General features: G+C 39.6%; 1 long non-coding RNA gene across 1 annotated transcript; it reads left to right on the forward strand.

The window, feature by feature from the left end:
- The first annotated feature begins 1,297 nt into the window (after positions 1 to 1,297).
- Positions 1,298 to 23,151, forward strand: LOC125632041 (uncharacterized). Its single transcript, XR_007355154.2, has 5 exons — positions 1,298 to 1,728; positions 16,072 to 16,126; positions 21,779 to 21,886; positions 21,976 to 22,126; positions 22,381 to 23,151. It is a non-coding gene; the product is annotated as an uncharacterized LOC125632041 (long non-coding RNA).
- Positions 23,152 to 23,528: the final 377 nt, after the last annotated feature.

A 23,528-nucleotide genomic window follows, 5' to 3' on the forward strand; every position in this document is an offset into this window, starting at 1 on the left:
GCCAGCCCCTGATTGGCTTCAGCTGTCCCAATCTCCCTGCCTTCTGGAAAGTTCTTAATTGGCCCCAGGTGTCTTAATTGACCTGGAGCAGCTTCCATTTCACTTAACCTGGTACCAGGGATTTGTTTAGCCTGGAGCTAATATATCTGTGGCAGCTCCTTCATGGGGCCATGAGCACAGGCGTGTACTTGGCGCGGTTCACTCCAATCCCAGACACCTGCCCCTTTTGCAGCGTGCGGGAAACCCTGGCACACGTCTACCTGGAGTACGCCAGGCTGCAGCCCCTATTCCGGCTCCTCACAAATATTTTGTTAAGATTTTGGTTGCACTTTTCCCCTCACCTCCTTATCTATGCACTCCCTGTCCGTGGCCCCACTAAGTCGCGGGACCTCCTGTTCAACCTCCTCCTGGTCCTGGCTAAAGTGGCTATATATAAAACCAGGGTGAGGAAGTTGGCCGATGGAGTCTCCTGTGACTGTGGGGCCTATCTCCGATCTTCCGTCCATTCACGCCTCCGGGCAGAGTTCCTCTGGGTGGTGTCCACTGACTCCCTTGACGCCTTTGAGGAGCAGTGGGCGCTGTCCAGGGTTCTCTGCTTGGTGTCCCCGTCTGGTTCCCTTCGTTTGACCCTTTGATCGCACTCCTGTCCCTGTTGTTCATTAGTTGTCCCCTGTAATTATTTGGTTTTCCAGGTCCTGTGGACCCCCCCTCAGGCTGGGGGGGATCCTTTAGCAGTGGGCGGGCTTTGCCCTCCCACTTCCTGGACCCCAATAAGGCTAATATATCTATCTTCCACTACTTTTCTATAGCCAACTGGCCTTGCCCCGTCACACTATGTAGAATGCATACCTGATCTTTACTATTATTTTCTAATTTTCAAAGTCAGTAATTTATTTTAAAAGATCCTTTCAGTGTTTCTGAGGCATGCCTCTATCCTCAGGTGCAACACTAGTACATGAAAGAGCAGTACAAGGAGCGAGCTTCCCATACTGCTATGCCAATATGCTTCAGCCTTACTTGACTCAGAGGCAATGGGCCACATCCTTAATTACTAGAGAAATTCTTCAGTCTCTACTTTCTTTTTCTAATCTTTATTCTAAATAAGCAAAAGTCACTCCACCCTGAGATTGGCATGCTCATTTGAAAACCCAGAATTTCTAAAATGGTGCCCTAGCAAAAAGCCAGGTATGTATGTGTGGATCGGCAGAATCACAGTCTGAGGTAATTGACAACAGTGAGAACGTGCAAGATTGGTGTCTACTGAGCATGTGCAGTAATGGGTGACAGAGAGGTCAGTTAACTGAGCAGCCAGCCAGTCATAGCCCCCGCATTCCAGTCCAAACTTATTTTAAAGGTCAGAGCTGTCAATCAGAACTCTGAAGTAATGGTTGATACTGGGCATATGTGAATGAGGTAATTGCTTCTAAAAATAGAAAGGTGTAGTAGAAGAGAGCTTCAATGTAGCATAGAAGGCCAGCTGCCAGCAGACAGTTTTGGAGTCTGAGCCTGAGTCACCAAAAGAGAGAGAAAGATGACTGGGAGAAGATGAAAGCCAACAAGAGGAGACAATGAAAAGCTGCTGCAAAGAAGTCAGAAACATTACTACAGAGAGAGAGAGAAGGAAACGGGAGTGGAGCAAAGCAGACTGACCAGGAACTTAAAAACAGCAACAGTGACTAGAAAAAAAATACTGAAGAATTTATAAAGCAATATCAATGGATTTATAAAGTAAGCCTGTTATTCTTTAATTATAGCATAGTAAAAGCATACTGTAGGATAGCCTATAGGGTTAGCATGTGTGTGTTTATAAGAATGCATAAAATTCTGTTATTAATTGTAACATATCTATGCAAACTTTAAAGCTATTTAAGAACTGCTGTCAGTGATTTGTTATAAACTGGACAGTTGTAACAAATCGCTTGGCTTAGAATCATTTGAACTATGTGTTATTGTAGTTTGAATGCTCTTTAACTTGCAATAAGAGATTGTTGTCAGGGTTTCTGTGCCTTGTTTAGGATTTCTAGATTATATTGTAGTAGGGATTATTAGTAACTTTAATCAAAAGGTACTTTGTTTTGGAGAGAATAGTGCCTGTATCAATTACTTTATCAGAAGATTATATCTGTGTCCCTTAATGTTTCCGTAACAACCCTGGAAACTTGTACCTTGGGAAGAACAAACTAAGGGGGTGATAGGCAGGTTATTATAGCAGCATCCCAAAATCCATTTTTGGGGTAACACCTCAGCTGGTCTAAGTCAGTGTAGCTGTATAGACTCCAATAGAGTCTTTTACTGAGTAGCCACAGAGGTTGAAGTGTTCTCCTACCGGTTTTTGAATGTTATGATTCCTGATGTCAGATTTGTGTCCATTCATTCTTTTGCGTAGAGACTGTCCGGTTTGGCCAATGTACATGGCAGAGGGGCATTGCTGGCACATGATGGCATAAATCACATTGGTAGATGTGCAGGTGAACGAGCCCCTGATGGCATGGCTAATGTGATAAGGTCCTGTGATGGTGTCACTTGAATAAATATGTGGACAGAGTTGGCATCAGGCTTTGTTGCAAGGATAGGTTCCTGGGTTAGCATTTTTGTTGTGTGGTGTGTGGCTGCTAGTGAGTACTTGCTGTAGGCTGGGGGCTGTCTGAAAGTGAGGACTGGTCTGTCTCTCAAGATCTGTGAGAGTGAGGGATAATTTTTCAGGATAGGTTGTAAATCTTTGATGATGCGCTGGAGAGGTTTTAGTTGGGGGCTGAAGGTGACAGCTAGTGGCATTCTGTTATTTTCTTTGTTGGGACTGTCCTGTAGTAGGTGACTTCTGGGTACTCTTCTGGCTCTGTCAATCTGTTTTTTTTTCACTTCAGCAGGTGGGTATTGTAGTTTTAAGAATGCTTGATAGAGATCTTGTAGGTGTTTGTCTCTGTCTGAGGGATTGGAGCAAATGCGGTTGGATCCATTGTCTACAGCCAAGCTCTAAGATAAAACCACATTTGCTCCAATCCCTCAGACAGAGACAAACACCTACAAGTTCTCACCTCTGTGGCCACTCAGTAAAAGATGTAAGGGTGGCATTTTTGCAAAAGCAAAGCTTCAAAAACAGACTCCAATGAGAAACTGCTGAGCTTGAATTAATATGCAAACTAGATACCATTAACTTGGGTTTGAATATGTTTCAGATTAACAGCCATGTTAGTCTGTATTCGCAAAAAGAAAAGCAGTACTTGTGGCACCTTAGAAAGCTTATGCTCAAATAAATTGGTTAGTCTCTAAGGTGCCACAAGTACTCCTTTTCTTTTTGAGTTTGAATAGAGACTGGGAGTGGCTGGGTCATTACACTTATTGAATCTATTTCCTTAAGTTAAGTATCCTCACACCTTCTTGCCAACTGTCTAAATGGGCCATCTTGATTATCACTACAAAAGTTCTTTTTCTCCTGCTGATAATAGCTCATCTTAACTAATTAGTGTCTCACAGTTTGTATGGTAACTTCCAACTTATCTATGTGTATATATATATATATATATATATCTTTCCGTATGTTCTATTCTATGTATCCGATGAAGTGAGCTGTAGCTCACAAAAGCTTATGCTCTACTAAATTTGTTAGTCTCTAAGTTGCCACAAGAACTCCTGTTCACTTTACAACTGTGTAACATTTGGAGTATAATATCAAAAGGCCTAATTAGGAGGCATTCTATTAAGTATGTCTTCAAGCATGTTTAGGTGTGCAGATGAAAGCACTATATAAATAATATCACATACCAAAAGTATGGTATGTACAGAATACTAACAGGCAATTACAGACAAATATGCAGTTTGCTTCCTGTACCAAATTTACGCTTAGCATTATGTATTAAAACTATTGGTATTTCAGATTCCTGAAAGTTCAGAAATTTAGATTTCAAGCTCTTTGGGGCAGGGACCATCTTTTTCTGTATATTTGTACAATGCCTAACACAATGGGGCCCTTAACTCAGCTGGTGCCTTGAAGCACTACTGCAATGCAAATAACAAAGACAACCTCATCTGAACAGTTACGATTTTGTTATGTAGCCAAACACAGAGCAAAACATGAACTTTTGATTTAAAATGACTTATTTTTAGATTAAGAAAAAATAATAGCAATAAAATAAAAGTAAAGTGTCCATGGGTCATAACACAGTGTGTGCATCCCCTTTATAACAGCAATCCTGACAAAAAAATGGCTGGTTTGTATGGAGTATGGAGACCATAAAGCCATAAAAAGCTACAAACTATATACCTACAGATGTATTTGAAAATTTAAGGTCTAATTTTGTCTTACAATGTGTACATGTGGCTCCTTTGGAGATCAGCAAATGTTACACACAGAAATCTGAAGGCAGAGATTAGTTTTTGGCAAATATCTGAAGGATATTTGGCTGCTCTGGTGCCAGCAAGAAGCAAGTAATCAGTCATCATGAATGAAATAGCCTCTGAAATTAACATAAGACATTCTGACATCCCCTTACCTGCTGTTCCAGTGGGGAATGCTGTATTTATTTTTTGTACTGAAATTTGGGTGTCTTGAAAAACAGGCTCTGAGGCAATATTTGATAGCTGAGAACACAGGTTTTTTTTCAGTCTGTGATTGTTTTTTTTTCGGGGGGGGGGGCGTCAATGCCAATGAAGAGGGAGGGTGGGGGGGCTCCATTCCTCCCCCTCCTCCCAGTTCAGCTAGTAGAATCCCTTCAGGTTTTTGTACAAGAGCATATGTGATGTGAATAGAGCAAGACTGATGTATTTAACATCCCTCTTGCTTTGCCTTTTTTCCCTCTCATTGGCATTTGCATTTTCCTAACCCAGACACTGAGTGAAATTCATTCTGCTGTAACACAAAAATTCTGATTTTTTTCCTGATATTCTCGTTTCAGATGACCACATCAGCTGATAGCTTAGGATGTTAGCTGATTTAGACACTAGTTTTTTCTATGCAAGATTTTAGCTGAATAGGATTGTGACGGGTTCGGTCACAGAGATCCCCTTGGGACTGTCACCTGATGTGTTGAAATTACTTCTGAGTCCATTTTCCCTTCCAGCTTGGGACTTCCAGGACCCTGTCTTGTTAAGCCAGACATTCCAGTCTGCTGCAACGCAGATCCAGGGTCTGGTCCATGCCTCCAAAGCTACAGACTTAATTGAAAACAGCTCAGCAGGTTACCTGTCTCCAGCACCCAGACACCCAGTTCCCAATGGGATCCAAACCCCAAATAAATACATTTTACTCTGTATAAAGCATATGCAGGGGAAATTCATAAATTGTCGACCCTCTACAACACTGATAGAGAGATATGCACAGCTGTTTGCTCCCCTGGGTATTAATCACTTATGCTGGGTTTATTAATAAACAAAAGTGATTTTATTAAGTATAAAATGTAGGATTTAAGTGGTTTCAAGTAATAACAGACAGAACAAAGAAAGTCACCAAGCAAAATAAAGCAAAACCTGCAAGTCTAAGCCTAATACATTAAGAAACTGATTACAGGTAATATCTCACCCTCAAAGATGTTCCAATAAGCTTCTCTCACAGACTAGACTCCTTCCTAGTCTGGGCCCAATTCTTTCCCCTTGTACAGTCCTTGTTAGTTCCAGCTGACATCTCAGGTGGTAATCAGGGGTTTTCTCATGACTATCAGCCCCCTCTGTCCTGCTCCACCCCCTTTTATAGCTTTGCACAAAGCGGGAATTTTTTGTCGTGCTTGTCACCACCCCCGCCTCATCAATGGAAAAGTACAAGGATTAAGATGGATTCCAGCATCATGTGACATGGTCATATGTCTCTGTAAGACTCCTAGTGTCCATTCTTCCTGGGTTGGCCCACATGTACACAGGAAGGCAAGGAGGTAAATAAACCATTTACAACCAATTGTCCTAGTCAATGTGAGCCATCAAGATTGTAAACCACCATTAATGGCCCACACTTTGCATAACTGCAATAGGACCTCAGAGTTATACTTCATATTTCTAGCTTCAGATACAAGAATGATACATGCATACAAATAAGAGGAATATATTCAGTAGGTTATAACTTTTGTTATGATACCTTACAAGAGACCTTTTGCATAAACCATATTCCAGTTACATCATATTCACACTCATAAGCATATTTCCATAAAACATATGCAGTTCAATGTCACAGAAATGCACTGATTTATCTTCTGTCTTTCAACATGTGGATTATAATACTTAGTCCTGCCACGAGTGCAGGGGACTTGACTAGATGACCTCTCGAGGTCCATTCCAGTTCTATGATTCCCTAATAATGGCAAGGAAATGCATGTCTGAGAGCTGTCTGTTTATACCCTGAACATGCTTTGGAGTTTTATGACACGCATAATGAGTTTTATTGATACTGACATGCAATAAATAGAATATAATACCTATGTATCAGCATTGCCATGGGGCAAAATATGATCATATGTTCTCTGTTCAAGTTTAAAGACATATGCACTTAAAAAACAATCAATATTCAAATTTCTTTCTGCTGTCATGTCAGGAGTTAGAAATATTTTAGAGACTGGTAACTTATAGCAAGACAAGTCAGTATTGGGTGCTGTCAAATAAAGGTAATCTGTACCCATTTTCCTTTACTTCAGTGTTTGACTGCTGCTGAACTGTGAACGTGGATGAGACTCTACTAACAATTACTGATTGAAGAGACTATTACTATTTCTAGGATGCCATTTATGCAGTCTCAATTAACCTAAAGTGAAGAGGAATATTGGTATATAATTCTTTCACATAATGGATAACATTAAACATTAGCTGGAGTCATTCACATTTTACAGCTGCAGCATTAAGGGAATTTCCATTTCTCAGTTCTCTCGATAGTCCAGTCATGTGAACAGATGATGAGTACCACTGCAAACACCAAGTCACACCAATGCTTCTGTAACATTGCCAGGAGACTGTTTCAGGTCACTTCAGTCTGTAACTATTCTTTTCGGTAGTCTTATTTCTATACTTTTATACTGCAAATTTGCCTTAAGGATCATTGCAAGCTGGTGGACTGACTCAGTAAGGCCAATATTGAATCTGAACTCCATATTTAGACATCTACGTAAGTAGCCTGCTCTTCAAAATTACTGGGCATCTGCTGCTCCCATTGAAGTCAATGAGGTTACCTGGATGTACATACAATCAAAATCAAGCCCCAGGATCTTGGTAGACCCCAGTTCAGAGTGTGAAGAGGAATACAGGACAGAAAGTGTCCTGGCATACCGGGGGCTGGAGGGGGGCTGTCACAAATAGGCCCCAAATGTGTAACCATTAAAGTTAGAAAATATATTTTAAAAATATATGTGTTTCTAAGATTATGGATGCTTTTCACTACACTGGCTTTACATTAGTGTAACTCCACTGACTTCACTGAGTAATTCCCAATTTATACTCAAGTAGGAGGAGAATCAGACCCTCTAGCTTCCTGTATTAAACTGCCATGAATAGCATTCAGAATTCTGCATTTGCTCTGCAACTGCCGATAATATCATAACCAAGTTAACAGCGTACCTAGATTCCGGTTTAGTGATTGTGGTGTCAGCTGTTGCAGGGGAACCTTAGAAAAAGGAACTCGGACTCACCAGCTAATTAATAGAAGCACTTCTTTTAAAATATTTTCTCTTAAAATATAAATATAATTGTAAATTGGTAGCATACACATGTTCTGTTACTAATTTGAAATCTTCAACCATGTTTTTGATAAACTCCAGAATTAGAGCTAAGAGAATAAAAATGTTTTAAAAAATCAAGAGTTCACAGACATTTCTACAAACAACGTCAGTGAGTTCAGTTTGATATTATTCATCAAAAATTAGTATTCATTTTTCACAACTATTCAGAAGACCTCTGGTTTATTCATAAAGGGCTTGATCAAAAGCCTGTAGAAGTCAAGCCCCATTGACTTTAATTCACTTTTGATTAAGCTCAAAATTGCTTTCCAGTGGTAGAAATGTCAAGAATTCACTTTCTTGAAATTTCAAGAATGAACAGTTTCCCTAAAACATATACTGGAAGTATTCCCATGGCCTTTTTTACCCAGAGTCCAGTAGATTCAGTCTACGTTCTAGATAAGTATGTTGTTTATGGTATGGGCAAATACATAGCTAAGAGTGCTGACAAACAAACAAACTGAAAGAGCCAGAAAGGGATCTAGTTGTAATTTTTGTACACACCACACAAATACATATATGTTCAATTATGCGGAGTGAACATGATCATAATAAAATGAAAGTCATCTGATAGACATATAATTAATATTTATTAGTTGCCTTTCTCCTTAGCTTAGAAAGCAATCTAGATATTTTTAACACATATATAAGAAAATATAATGCCCTTTCTTGGGCAAATAGAATAAGACGTTGATCCAGGAAAGTACTGAAACACATATTTGAATCTATGCCTATTCAGGACAGAACTTAGGTATGCGCTTAATTTATGTATGTGTATATGTTTCATTAAAGTAATATTTTGGGACATTTAAATAGTCATCATAATCCCAATTCAGAAGCACATTCTTATTCAGGGCAGCATTTTAAGTATGTTTTTAAGTTCCATTGAAGTCAATGGAACTTATGTACATGCTAACTGCTGTTCTGAATAACAATACTTTCCTGAATCAGGGCCCAGGTAAAGATTTCAATATCCTAAAATTTCCTAGGCTTGCTTATCTCCACTGCTTCTCTCCCTGAAGTGCTGAACTTTCTCCTTGAGAGAATCAATTCGCTAAAGATTCCTTCAGGCATTCTTCTTATCTTAGAATGTTAGGATATTCAGTCAGAGAACAGCTGCCATACCATGTCACTTAGGTGACCAATCACACAAAGAAATACTTTCACGAATGGTTTGCAAAACCGCTCTAAGTGGAAATATACTTTTTAACCAAGGGTGTTGAACAATTAAATATAATTATGTGTTTGAAAAGAAATACAGAAAGAAGGACCTAATCCATTGAACCCATTGTTTGTAATGAATAGTTTGACTGGCACTATTTACAATTCACCCTTATTTAAAAGGTAACACATCAGTTCCAGCTATTGGAGGTTTTTAAGAACACATTAGACAAACACGTGTGAGGAACGGTCTATGTATACCTAACCTTGCCTCAGCACAGGGGGATGAACTCATTAGATGACCTCTTGAGGTCCTTTCCAGCACTACATTTCTATGATTCTATAATTATGTTATACAGAAACCGTATTATAAAATAACTTATCTGTGCTTCACAGAAAACAAACAAGCCCAAGAATGCTTCAGCAGTTTGTACCACCTCCCAATGCAGATGTAGTACTTCGTAACATCCTTAGACTGGAATCATTTAACGTTATGGTAGAAGCCAAGGATGTGACATAGTGCTTTAAAAATTAAAAGGCTGAGTTTTTTGGACTGATGTTAGTTTCTACTTGGATTGTCACCAGTGTTCATTGTTTTCTGATGAAGAGCTCAGGATAAAACATTTACAGTAAAAATTTCCCTTAGTGTTTACAAGCCCAATATGAGCTGTAGGAAGCTATCCCACTCAATTTCTGCTCCTTCAGATCGAAACAATAATGACTGTATCAGAAGTTGAAAGGGGTTTACAGTTGATTCTTCCCTCCTCCCACCCCCAGCACTCCTCCAAAGACCAGACCTGGATATCTCAGCCGCCAATGTATACTGTGTGTACCCAATTAAAAAAAAAATAGAGCAATCTAATTTTTTAGGCCACAGAGTATTACCAACATTTCATTCTTTTGGGAGACAGCACAAAACAAGCAAGCTGTACTAGGATTTCTGTATGGGATAGTCTTTTTCCATTTTGAGAAAAAATGTATTATTCTACTGCAGAATGCCAGGGAAGATGGGTAACTGACTCACTGATTCTTTATGTTAATGTCATACTGTAATAAAGCCTAGTATCTTTCAAATTGTCCAGGTCTCATTACATCTACATTGCCTGTGCCAGAGCACATATGAAGAGGGGAAGTATAATCCCCTTTGGCCACAACCTCGGTTCATTGCTCTATTTATGACCCAGTTCCCTCTGAGGTCAGAGATTAGTTTGATTGGTGTTTAATGTGAAGACTGGGAAATTGAGGATGACACTTGGGAGAGACAGATAATCTAAAGAAAGGAAGTTTTACTGCCAATAATAGAAAGAAATTAGATTCAAAGTAAAGAAAACTGAGTGGTCTATTATGAAAAGTGCCCACATACGGACCAGAAATCTTAGTTACAAGATATTGATGAAGAAAACTGAAGTTATAAAAAGTCCTTTTTTAGTGATGTCCTAGGTTATTTTGTTTTTTTCCCCAGCAGTGCTGACAATATGGAATGGCCCTGCGCATATACAGTCAGTGTACTCACCAGTAATTATCGGTTGACCTTTACTATTTCTACCTAATCTCCAGCTTTTGGGGATTTCTTAGGAATTTCTCAGGAAATTTGATCATGCTGTAGCTAGTGGTGCCAAAAGTGTTATGGCTATAGGATCCAAAAATGGTTTTGTATAGGATAAAGTTTATTTCAAATTATGATTTCTATAGCACGAAGCATATCTTAACAAAGAGAAATTGAGGGCAACTCCTCTCCCATTCCCAGTCATGCAAAGCACATCCTCTCCCATTCATAATTGCATAACATCCCTGTGGCAGCTACAGCAATTGGTTACATAGAGCATAATATTAAGAAAATATTTAGGGTGGGGTTTTCAAAAATTCCCATTGACTTCATTGGCAGTCAAGTTAATGCCAGCACTTTTTAAAATCCCACCCTTAATATATTTTGGCTGTCTGTTAATGTAGATACAAGGAGAATATACAGTACCATATGACCAACCAGCCCTCTATGGCCAATCTGTCAACCACCTGGGGCCATAGTTTGAACATTGCTGAACCAAGGGACAGATAAATGAGTCCTGCCTACACAGATAACAAAGAAAGCATTTCCTGAAATAAGGAAACATAAAAATCAAGAAAATGTTCAACTTCATTTTTTGTCAAATCTCTGAGACACACCAGGCTGGCGGAGGAAGTCAGACGAGAGGAAAATATCTGGCTTTCAGCATCCCAGTGTGAGCAGGAGTGCCCCTCTTTTCTTTAGGCTGGATAAATTCACTTCTCTTGCCCTCTCTTCATAACACCATGTTTTCTAAACTTTAGCATTTGTGTTACCCTTCTTTGGCATTTCTCCAGTTTAATAATAAATGACGATATATACTAAATAAAACAAAGCAAAGACAAATAAACACAGAATAAACCCCTGACACACAGGGGAAAAAAGAAATATAAATATTTTAATAGAAACCTGGGTAAACCACTAAAACACAGACTATAATGCAAGGATCATATCTGCTAGTTCAGGTGTAGAAGAATGAAAAACTGAGCAAGAGAGATGACATATAGCAAGAACTTGCTCCTTGGTGTGAAGAGAAGACTCTTGCCCAGAAATCACTCTGGGGATCATATCATGTCATCCACTTATAAGTAGACCTCTCCAGTGAAACCAATGGGAGAGTTTTGGTTTTCGAAAAATGATGGCACAATATGACCCATCATGAGATAATTAAAATATTTTTTTTTCAGATTGATCAGATTATTATTTATCAGATTGGTCAAACTGCTATTATTTTCAAACTGGAGCAGTGAAAAAAATCTTACCTATGATCAGTGGCCTTAGTGAGATGAGTTTGGTGGTTCCAGTCCAGTTACCAGAGAATAAATATTCTCAACACAAAAAAAGCCCCTCACACCTGTAGTAATAGGCACCCTGACTCTCAATCTCAGCAAACAGGCCAATGACAGAGTAATTCTAGAAGCTGAGCTACTTTGCCAACCACAGAACAGGCCTTCCAGGTCAGAGGTGAACCACACTAATGCAGTTGTTTGGAGAAAGCCACAGGACTGCTGCTCATGTTGTAGCTACGTAATTAAATAGATTACTTTAGCCTCCAGGGTTTTATTACAAACTGTCTTTGTGAGCACAAAATTCACATTCAACAGGTCCAAGAATCCATGCCAGAGATATTGATGGGCCAAAAGCCCAAGCTACTATAGCATCTTCTGCAGTTTCCTGGGGGGAGGGGAAGATAGAGCTACAGAGAGCAGTGGGCCCCACCTACTGTTAGGGTTGCCAAACCTCCTGGTTTCACCGGCAGTCTACCGGAATCGGGCTCTATCACCCGGAGGCTACTGAAGCCAAATGGGGAGATTTTAGGCCACTAAACGTCTGGCAGTGCAGCAGGGCTAAGGCAGTCTCCCTTCCTGCCCTGGCCCTGTGCCACTCCCAGAAGTGGTGGGTATGACCCTGAGGCCCATTGGGGGAGAGGGGCTCCACACAATGACCCCACCCCAAGCACTGACACTGCAGCTCCCATTGGCCAGGAATTGCAGCCAGTGGGAGCTGCAGTGGTGGTGCCTGCAGGCAGGGGCAGTGCGGGGAGCTCCTCAATCCCCTCCAACTACTGTGCAGGATGAGAGTACTCCTGTGCTGAGGATTGAAGGACAGAAAAAGGAATGCAGAGTTCCAGAATAATTTTACCATAACTTAAATTATTTATTTCCCTTTCAGGAACAACTTCACTCAATTTATGTGTCCCTCTTCTGCCCCTGCAGAGGTTCTGAACCTGATACAGTCTGCATATCCTCCTTTGTGGGGGGATCCCTGGGGCAGACCTCATGTCTATGGCTTTCAGTCAGACATCTTTTATGAACATAAATTTCACTAAAAAAAAAGGTAAACCCAGAAATGGGCTGGTTCTCTGAGGAATTAAAAACTGCAAACTTTCACAATTTAGAAGCCACAGGATTGAGGGGAAAGGTGGGGTGCTTCCCGCCTCACAACCATCTGGCGTGGAATTTTCAAAAGCCTAAGGCCAATGCTGAGTACATTTGAAAAATCACACCTTTCATTTATAGAATTAATGGACCAGATAGATGTCCTCCCCTGGTAAAAGCCTCAGGAGAGGGCAGGAAGGGCTCCACGAGGCTCCCCTTTTGAAGTACCTCCTGCATAACTGGTTAAGTGGGCCCACAAATCTACACTTACCTTGGGATGCAGTCAGAGGGAGGACATGACCCTGTGCCTCCAGTGCAGTTGTGTCCCCAGCTTCAATGACAGGTTTCAGAGGAACAGCCGTGTTAGTCTGTATTCGCAAAAAGAAAAGGAGTACTTGTGGCACCTTAGAGACTAACCAATTTATTTGAGCATGAGCTTTCGTGAGCTACAGCTCACGAAAGCTCATGCTCAAATAAATTGGTTAGTCTCTAAGGTGCCACAAGTACTCCTTTTCTTTCAGCTTCAATGAGGTTCTCATTGAGAGGTCCTGACCTCTGGAACTGACTTCCTATTTGTCTTCTAATCAAATTGGTGACCTTCAGGATGGGCTGAAAAGCTCATCTATTTTCCAGGCTATTTGGGGGGATGACATGGGAGGATGACTAGAAATTTTGGATGGTTGGCATGGTTTGCAGGCGAGCAGGTTGTTTCAGTGGGTGATAACCTTTACTAAATTCAGATAAATATTTATAGACATTTTATTTTGCCTGTCCCTCCCCGACAGTAGAATCTGTTTCCTTTTTTAGTGTCTGGAAACCTAAAGGAGAGAACCATTAAATTGTTTACCCAGAAACTATTTTTTCATAAGTGCAGAAAGTCCATAAATATTTCAACAGGCATGCAACTGTACCAAAATATGCCATGGTGATACACTGAATCAATAATCCATAAACTAGCATCTATAAACTAACAGGGTGGACAATAATGTTTCCTAAAACTCACTCTTTAAATAATAACTAAAGGTATACAGGTTTCAGAGTAGCAGCCATGTTAGTCTGTATCCGCAAAAAGAACAGGAGTACTTGTGGCACCTTGGAAATTAACACATTTATTAGAGCATAAGCTTTCGTGGGCTACAGACCACTTCATTAGATGCCTAGAATGGAACATATAGTAAGAATATATATATACAGATACAGAGAACATGAAAAGGTGGAAGTAGCCATACCAACTGTAAAAGGCTAATTAATTAAGATGAGGTATTATCAGCAGGAGAAAAAAAAACATTTTAGTGATAATCAAGATGGCCCATTTAGACAGTTGACAAGAAGGTGTGAGGATACTTAACATGGGGAAATAGATTCAATATGTGTAATGACCCAGCCACTCCCAGTCTCTATTCAAACCCAAGTTAATGGTATCTAGTTTGCATATTAATTCAAGCTCAGCAGTTTCTCATTGGAGTCTGTTTTTGAAGCTTTGCTGTTGCAAAATTGCCACCTTTAAGTCTGTTACTGAGTGGCCACAGAGGTTGAAGTGTTCTCCTACCGGTTTTTGAATGTTATGATTCCTGATGTCAGATTTGTGTCCATTCATTCTTTTGCGTAGAGACTGTCCGGTTTGGCCAATGTACATGGCAGAGGGGCATTGCTGGCACATGATGGCATAAATCACATTGGTAGATGTGCACGTAAATGAGCCCCTGATGGTGTGCCTAATGTGATTAGGTCCTATGATGGTGTCACTTGAATAAATATGTTGATAGAGTTGGCATTGGGGTTTGCTGCAAGGATAGGTTCCTGGGTTAGTGTTTTTGTTGTGTGGTTGCTGGTGAGTATTTGCTTCAGGTTGGGGGGCTGTCTGTAAGCGAGGACTGGTCTGTCTCCCAAGATCTGTGAGAGTGAGGGATAATTTTTCAGGATAGGCTGTAAATCTTTGATGATGCACTGGAGAGGTTTTAGTTGGGGGCTGAAGGTGACAGCTAGTGGCATTCTGTTATTTTCTTTGTTGGGACTGTCCTGTAGTAGGTCACTTCTGGGTACTATTCTGGCTCTGTCAATCTGTTTTTTCACTTCAGCAGTTGGGTATTGTAGTTTTAAGAATGCTTGATAGAGATCTTGTACGTGTTTGTCTCTGTCTGAGGGATTGGAGCAAATGCAGTTATATCTGAGAGATATACACTTATCCTAAGGATCAAAATAACTGTGGAGACTTATTAAGGATGAAATTCATATCAGCACAGAAAGCCTATGAACCACTCACATGCCTCTTATGCCCTCAACATAGGATTTAATTGGTGCATAGTCACTGAGTGGGTCCTCTGCACTGTGGTGAACTTCATCACAACTGTATAATGTGTATTTTTAAATGTATTATCAGGACATGTTTTATGTGATAAACCACAAGGCCTAACAACATACTGGTTTAATTGAGTACATAATGCAGTTCGTATCTAAAAAATAAATGTCTAAATACATATTTTCTCAAGAGACTGAAATAGCTTTTTAAAGTGTGGTTTAGAAAGGTAACAGTAAAACTGGCTGTTTCTTACTTAATACATACTAGATTATGCAGGTATTGCCAGCAGGGAGTGGGTGCAAAGAGCACTTTCCTCCTAATGCAACCATAGTTAAGTATGACACCAGTAGACCAGGTGCCAGCTCTTGCCAAGGCTGTAGGTGTCAGCTGAGCACTGACAAATTCATAGCTGGAAACGAGAAGAGCTTACCTGTATGTTAGTATTGTTCAAGATGGGTGTTAGACTTGTAAGGATGGGTTTAGTGTTTAGATTCTGTAAAATGCTTGTAAGTTGTTGCATTCATTAATCTTTCTTCTAATGTCTGTATCCTATGCTGTACAGTAATATGTAAGTTTTGCTTTCTAACTATAAAAATGCCTTCTTTCAACTTGTGAACCCAGGCAGGAGGAGTCATTCACCCACTCAAAACTAGGTGGGCCATCTTGAAAGATCATAATACAAAAACTGGGTTGATGGTCCTCTTTCACCCATGAGGGTACTATATGTGAGAAAGGTCGTCCCATCAGCTTGAATTCTGGAAAAAGGAAATAAAGATAGCTGACATAAAAATTCTTCATCTCTTGGCTGTTTGGAGGTAGGAAACAAAAGCAGAGATCCTCCGTGTCAACCGAAAACGCATTCAATGCTGACAGATTACTGCATCTCTGTCACCTTTTGGAACCAGAGACTGTAACTCATTTCTGTATATGTGTTGCCTGCTTTAACCTGAAAATAACTCTCATTTCTTTTTCCTAGTTAATAAATACTTATTTCATTTACTATAGGATTGGCTACAAGCATTGTCTTTGGTGTGAGATCTAAGGTACAAATTGACCTGGGGTAAGTGACTGGTCTCTTACGACTGGGAGCAACCTGAATGTTTTGTGATCTTTGGTATAAGTGACCATTTATCACTAAGTCTAGCTTACCTGGGTAGCAAGATAGATTGGAGTATTGAAGACGACTGTCTGTGACTCCATAGTAAGACTGACACAGTCACATCAGGGAGCCCTGCTTTTTGACAGTGTGCCCTGCGGTTGGCATTCATGGTCATGAACCATTCCAGACAGCATGACAGTAAGTAATTATAGCTTGGCTACTAGTGCTGAGCAGAATAAGACTTGCCATATTGGTAGCAGTATTAACTGCCCAACAGAGGGCACATTAGGATAGAGATGAACAACTTATTGAGAAAGCACATGGAGAAAACAGGCTATACTTTTCAAGAGAGAAAGATTCACTGAATTCCCTTGGCAAGCATAACACCTCCCTCCACTACAGTTGAAGTGCACATGGTATTTCCCATCCTGTTCCCAGTGAAGTTAGTGGGAGTTTTGCTATTGACTTCTGTGGAACTAGGATTAGTTGCTGCGTGACTGGGTCATATCTGCTTAGTTTACAGATAAACCCCTGTGGTTTGTTATTGTTACAACTTGACAGACAACAGCTATTGAAGAGTGAACTAGATTTTATTTTACCTAATGAGTCCTCAGCAGACTTGTCAGCTAAATGCTGACTACAGGATCTTTAATAGTGGTGATGATGTCATGGGAAGAGAAAACATGTCCTGATTTTTAGACACACGGTTGTATCTGCAGGGCTAGCAGTTAGGAAAAAAAACAAAAACCTTTTGACATTGATTCTGTGGAGTCACTGAGGGAAAATACAGAATTATTAAAATCATTTTTGTAAAATAAGACCTCACTTTGAGTCAGACTTTTAATACACATTTTTATATGTAAATCTATATTATGGCATAAATGCATTTTTAAATGGTACCAACATTACAAAAAAAAGTTTAAACTGTCAGAAAAGCCTTTAGTTATTATCAAGATGTACCCATTATAATTCACATATTCTTTACTCCTTACTGCAAGGATTATTGTCACAACAGAACATAATAGCTCTCTTCTTGTTGAATCATGCTGGAGCCTTTATTCAATTAGCCAACACATATTAGATATGGTGTCATAGAGAAAATATATATTAGAAATACCTACTAACCACAGTACATTTAAATATGTTTATTAGTAGTAGTAGGAGTGATCCATCCTTAAATCACTGATTACACCCATTCTTGAGGAAGTAAACAGTGTATCAACCTTGTGTGGGCAACGTTCACAATGGTGAATTTCACTCATAATGATTGTCAGAAATGTTTAGGGTACAATACATAAAAAATAAAAATCATTCACTTATTATTGGTTTTATAAGTTATTAGTACTTACTTAAAAATAGATCATCCTTTATTTTTTTAACAATATATCTTTGTGCAATTTCTCACTCACCTCATTTTAGCTGTTTTACAACCCAGAAGCTCAATTATGAAAATAAATAGAATCGTCAAATGACACAGATTGAGCTTAGACATTTTAAAGATGTCTGTATTTTGAATGGCATATAATTAGAACTTCAAAAATACAACAGCAGCACGTAAAATACATATGATGCAAACATTTTAATTTTATACTTTATGCAACCATGGCTGGATTTTCTCACCTCAGCAGAAATGTCTTTCCAGATTACCAAAGACCTAAATGAGAATCGGTATCTACCACCCTTTTATTCCATGACACCCCCTCCCCCTCTCCCAATTGCATCAGAGTTGCAGGAATATTGTAGATAAGTGGGTGGATTTTACATCAATAGCTTTAATGTATCACATTTCTTAATTCGGATAATGCAGTGGCTGCTCATTGATCACAATATTAAACATAAGACAATGTAAAATTACAAATGGACACAAATCAAATACTTCGGATATGAGGACCTCAAAAGGTAAAGGAAGTTTGAATACAGTTTTGAACCCCCCTATTCCTATAACACACTGAACCAGCACTCCTTTGTAGATGATACCAAGATGGGAAGGGTTGCAAGTGCTTTAAAGGATAGGATTATAATTCAAAATGATCTAGACAAACTGGAGAAATGGTCTGAAGTAAAATAAGCTGAAATTCAATAAGGACAAAAGCAGAGTACTCCACTTAGTAAGGAACAATCAGCTGCATACATACAAAATGGGAAATGACAGCCTAGGACTGGGTACTGCAGAAAGGGATCTGGGGGTCATACTGGACCACAAGTTAAATATGAGTCAACAGTGTAATACTGTCACAAAAAAAGTGAACATCATTCTGGGATGTATTAGCAGGAGTGTTGTAAGCAAGATATGAGAAATAATTCTTCTGCTCTACTCCGCACTGATCAGGCCTCAACTGGAGTATCGTGCCAATTTCTGGGTGCCACATTTCAGGAAGGAAGTGGACAAATTGGAGAAAGTCCAGAGAAGAGCAACAAAAATGATTAAAGGTCTAGAAAACATGACCTATGAGGGAAGATAGAAAAAAATTGGGTATATTTAGTCTGGAAAAGAGAAGACTGAGAGGGGACATGATAACAGTTTTCAAGTACATAAAAGGTTGTTAGAAGGAGGAGGGAGAGAAATTGTTCTTCTTAACCTCTGAGGATAGGACAAGAAGCAATGGGCTTAAATTGCAGCAAGGGAGGTTTAGGTTGTACATTAGGAAAAAACTTCCTAACTGTCAGGGTGGTTAAGCATTGGAATAAATTGCCTAGAGAGGTTGTGGAATCTCCATCACTGGAGATGTTTAAGACCAGGCTAGACAAACACCTTCAGTGGTGTTCTAGATAATACTTCGTCCTGCCATGAGTACAAGGGACTGGACTAGATGACCTCTCTCAGTCCCTTCCAGTCCTATGATTCTATGATTCTATCCTTATCCAAGCACCCCAAGTGGTGGCAAAGTGCAAATCTGGATCCAAATATTTTTGCTTTGACTCATCTCTATTTGAGACATTTGATAGTCCGTTCAAACTTTTATATCCTGTTTACAAGGTAGTGTGAACATAGTCAAGGGGATGGGACACTGGATTGCAAGTTATGAGACTTGTGTTCCATTTCTAGGTCTGCCAGTGACTTTCTGTGTGAGCTTGGGCAAGTCAGTTATGCACTAATTTCCATAAGTGGCCATCAATTTGGGGGGGCCTTGATTTTTCCAGGTCCAACTTGAGTCACCTAGGTCTGATGACTTTCAGACGTATTGAGCACTGCAGGTCCCACTGAGCTGTGAATGTTCAACACTTCTGAAAAGAATTCTCAAGGGAGTTCCTCTCTGTACTAGTGCTGAACCAGATGGAGAGAACAAGGTGACCAGGGTCTCCAAAAATCATATCTGCCCCCTTCTTCTGTCTGGGTGTATCTCAGAATGAACATAAGAGTTGGGGTTTTTTTTATAATCAATAGCTTCCAGGGCCAATTAGCTCATGTAGTTAGAACACCTCTGATTTTGGAACCAAGCACCTAGCATTCCAGTTCTTGCTCTACAGCTGTGTACAGTTTACTATGGAGAGGTGATAAGCTCTTTCTAGTTGAGGTTGAGACCAAAGTTCCTTAAGGTTTTTATCCTACTAGTAACATATACCCACAAGAAAAAGGGAAAAAAACACCTCCCTGTTTTCCATTTGTAGGCTTAAGTATCATTGACAACTAGAACATATTCTGAAATTTTTGAATAAAAGGAGTAAGTACTTTTTAAGATTAAAAGACATAGCTCTTTTAAAAATATTTGTGAAATGTTTTTGTGTGTTGCTCCACAGAGCCTATTTTTTAAATCCATGTACAGAGCTTTGATATCACATTACTTATCACTTTAAAAATTGACAGACAGATTTTGGTTTTGGCTCATGCAACAGGCAATTTAAGGACAGGAATAGTAAAATATTTAAGCAACTGTTATTAGCAGAAACTAGGACACAATTCTCCATCAGTGCAGCCAACAGAGAAAATAATAAGATGACAGTATACATTCTCTCAAGAAATACTATTTCAATAAGCAAGGCAAAGATGGGGGCCATGTATTAGGAGCACCAGGAATTGCCATTCCAGATCAGATCAGTGGTCCAGTTCAATATCCTGCATCCAATAATAGCCAAAACCAGGTGCTTCATAGAAAGATGCAAGGAACCTCATGGAGAACAACAGCAATTTCCTCCTCCAGACACTTAGGGGCAGATTTTTAAAGGTAATTTAGCACTTAAAGATGTTGATAGGCATCTAGGGGAATTTTCAAAAGTGCCTAGGTGTCTAATTCATTGAAAGCAATAGGAGTGAGGTGCTCACTTAGGCACTTTTGAAATCTCACTAGGTGCCTTATCTGCATCTTTAAGCACCTAAATACCCTTAAAAATCCATCCCTTAGAGATTGGTTTATACCCTGAAGTACATGGTATATGTAAGAGTTTTTGTAAGAGTCCAGTTCTGCTAAGTTTACTTTCCTTGAGCAGTACTTTGAGTGACTAGGCCTTAAATTCTAGATTGTGGCACTAATCTGGAAACTGGAAACTGTATCTTGGTCATGCCAAGTTTCATCTGGCACTAACCCATACAAATGCAGAAAGAAGCTTTGCACCAGTCATTAGAGAGGTATAGATTGTTTACTCCACTCGCAGGCTGGTGAACAGGAGAAGGGCCATGACCTACCTCCTCCCTATCCTTCTCCCCCAACTTGTCAGCACTTTGATCCCTATAGAGGAGAAGGAGGAGGAGTAAAAAGTACTCCTCACAGTAAATCAGTGCCTTCTTCATTACAGTACAACCTTAAGTGCCACCCATTGCAAAGACTGTTGTTGTGGGATGCTGGGGAGGGAATTTTTGTGTGTACCTCTACTCCCATATAAATCAGTTCTCACAACCTAGCCCTAAAAACACTGCAGATGTTCTTATCCCTATATAAGTCTAATCCTTTCCCAAATCCTATTGATTTCATAGCCTCAGTGGTATAATTGTGGCAATATTAATTGACCATATTATTGTTCCTGTACTTGTAGAACGGTAACTAGGAACACCCAACTGACCTTTTATATACTGTTCATTACTTTATAGACAGACCTATGTCATGTCCCTTCTTATTTTCACTGACAGACTTTCTTTGTAATGTCAAAGCCACTAAGCTAGCATCATTATTAGCTTGGTCAATGCTACTCACTCATTTAATTTAAGGATCTAGGAACCAGTCCATCCCATGTTTATTTTTTAACTGTCTTTATTTACATACACAGAAGAAACATTAAAATAAAATGTTTAGGTCTTGAAGTCAAGATAACAGGCATTTACTTGTTCCTGATTTTAAAAAAAATGTGTTTATATTTATTACAGTCAAGATACTGGTTCCAGTGAAATGAACGACAAAACACCCATTGATTTCAATGATATAGATAGAGTCCTGTGCATACAGTAGGGCTTGCATATTCATTTCCTTGTTTTTAAGTGCTTGGAATTTGTAAAGGACATGATAGGTATACACAGTGTTGTCACTTAGCAACTGTAAGTGGTTTGTTTAAACTTTTTTTTTTTTTTAAGTAGCATTTGGCTTCCATCTCAGCACTATTCAAACCAGGGACGCTTTGTTCCAAATGTATCAGCTTCTTGAGTGAAAGCAGGCACTCCATTAAATGCTTATAATCTCTTTGCAGGTCTCCAGGTGCTAGAGGGTGAAACCACGACTAACTCATCACTACTTGAGCAAGTCTGACATTCCCTTCGCTGGAGGATGGCACATATACAAAACACACTACATCTCAGTATGCTTGTTTATTCATGTGTACAGGACTTCACTGCCTTTTCAAAAAGAGAATCAAATACATTATATATATCTAATCTATTTTTCTAGATTTTTAAGGCCTGAGCCTGCCAGGTGCCAAGCACTACCTGAGGGCACCATTGACATGAGTAGCAGCAGAGGGCACTCAGCACCTTGCAACATCAAAACCCTCATACAGTGCTCCATTAGTGAAGTAATTATAAAAGCACAAAAATACAAGGTGGGTTTTGCTTGTTTGTTTGTTTGGCTGAAGTCTTCATCTGTTCCATGGGTTTTTATTATGGTTATAATAATTTAACCAGCATCTATAAAACTTTCTTTGCTGCCTACCTCTTTGTGCTAAAAATAAATGTGGAAACAAAAAAGAGATGCAGCTAGATATAAAGAAGCACAGCCAGTAAAAGAAACTGTAAAAAAAGGAGAGAGGTGGGGTCAAGAGCAAGATAATATTTCTACATTTTTTTTTCATTACAGCCCAGTAGATTAACCTAAAGCACCACACGCTTTGAAGTGTTGTTCCAAGTGCCAGTGAATTTTCTGAATTTTCCCAGTGCAGAGAATCATACTCACAGCAACACCTGTACATCAGACAAGGATGCAGCCAAATACCTATGGGTCGACTGCAAGCCACATTTCCAGATATATATGAATGAATCACTTTAGATAGACTTGTTATTGCTCTCTGTCTCTCTCTCCCCCTCTCCTGAACTTGTTCTCTCTGGTAGGGGCCATATACTTTGAATCTCCTATGTGCTGCACCACTTCCCATTTCTTCATCACATCTGGCTTAGTATTACATAAAGTATGAATTAATGTGACTCACAGTGCTAGCCCATTGTGTTTTGTGGTGTAAAGAAACATACACTATTTTCCTCTCCTCAGTGGGAAGTAAATGCTGCAAGCACAAATGCTGTAGATATCCGTAGGTGCCTTGGGTGCATTTTTCTCTTTTCTGTTGCGGTTGTTGTTATTACCCTCTTATCTCCACAGAAGATATTATCAAGTTTCCTTTTTCAGGAACAATTACAGTTGAACTGCAAATATTTGAGCCTGGTTATGTGTAAAAAGGTAACAAATGACTATTCATGGGAGGCAGGTGATTCACTTCTTCATGTGCTTAACTTTCAGATTTTTGGTGTGTGTGTGTAAATGTATATATATAATATTTAAATTCTGTGTATTGTTATCACAAATTTAAAGTATAAAATTGCAGCATGACAATAAAAGCATCAACTGGATGCATAAGCAGGGGAATCTGTATTTATCCTCCCAAAACCTCTGTAAGATAAGGACATACTATTATTCCCATTGCACAAATGGGGAACTGAGGCAAAATGGAAAAGTAACATGTCCAAAGTCAAATAGAAAGCATTGGGGGGAGAGGGGAAGAGGAGAGAAGAGCATGGACTTGAAGCTGGATCTCCCAAGTCCTAAACTAACCTCCAGACCCTCTACTCCTCTGAAGGCCAGAGAAATTGCAGTCAGTCCTCCAAATCCCTCACCCACAATATATGTCCACAGCAGAAGCAACTGTAGAATAATATTCCACAGCAGGGAGGCCCCACCATTACTCCCTCATCCTCCGTCCAACAGAATCACAGGGTTAGGGACCATTTTCACCA

This window comes from Caretta caretta, chromosome 2 (assembly GCF_965140235.1).
Source record: "Caretta caretta isolate rCarCar2 chromosome 2, rCarCar1.hap1, whole genome shotgun sequence".
Classification (NCBI taxonomy): Eukaryota; Metazoa; Chordata; order Testudines; family Cheloniidae; genus Caretta; species Caretta caretta.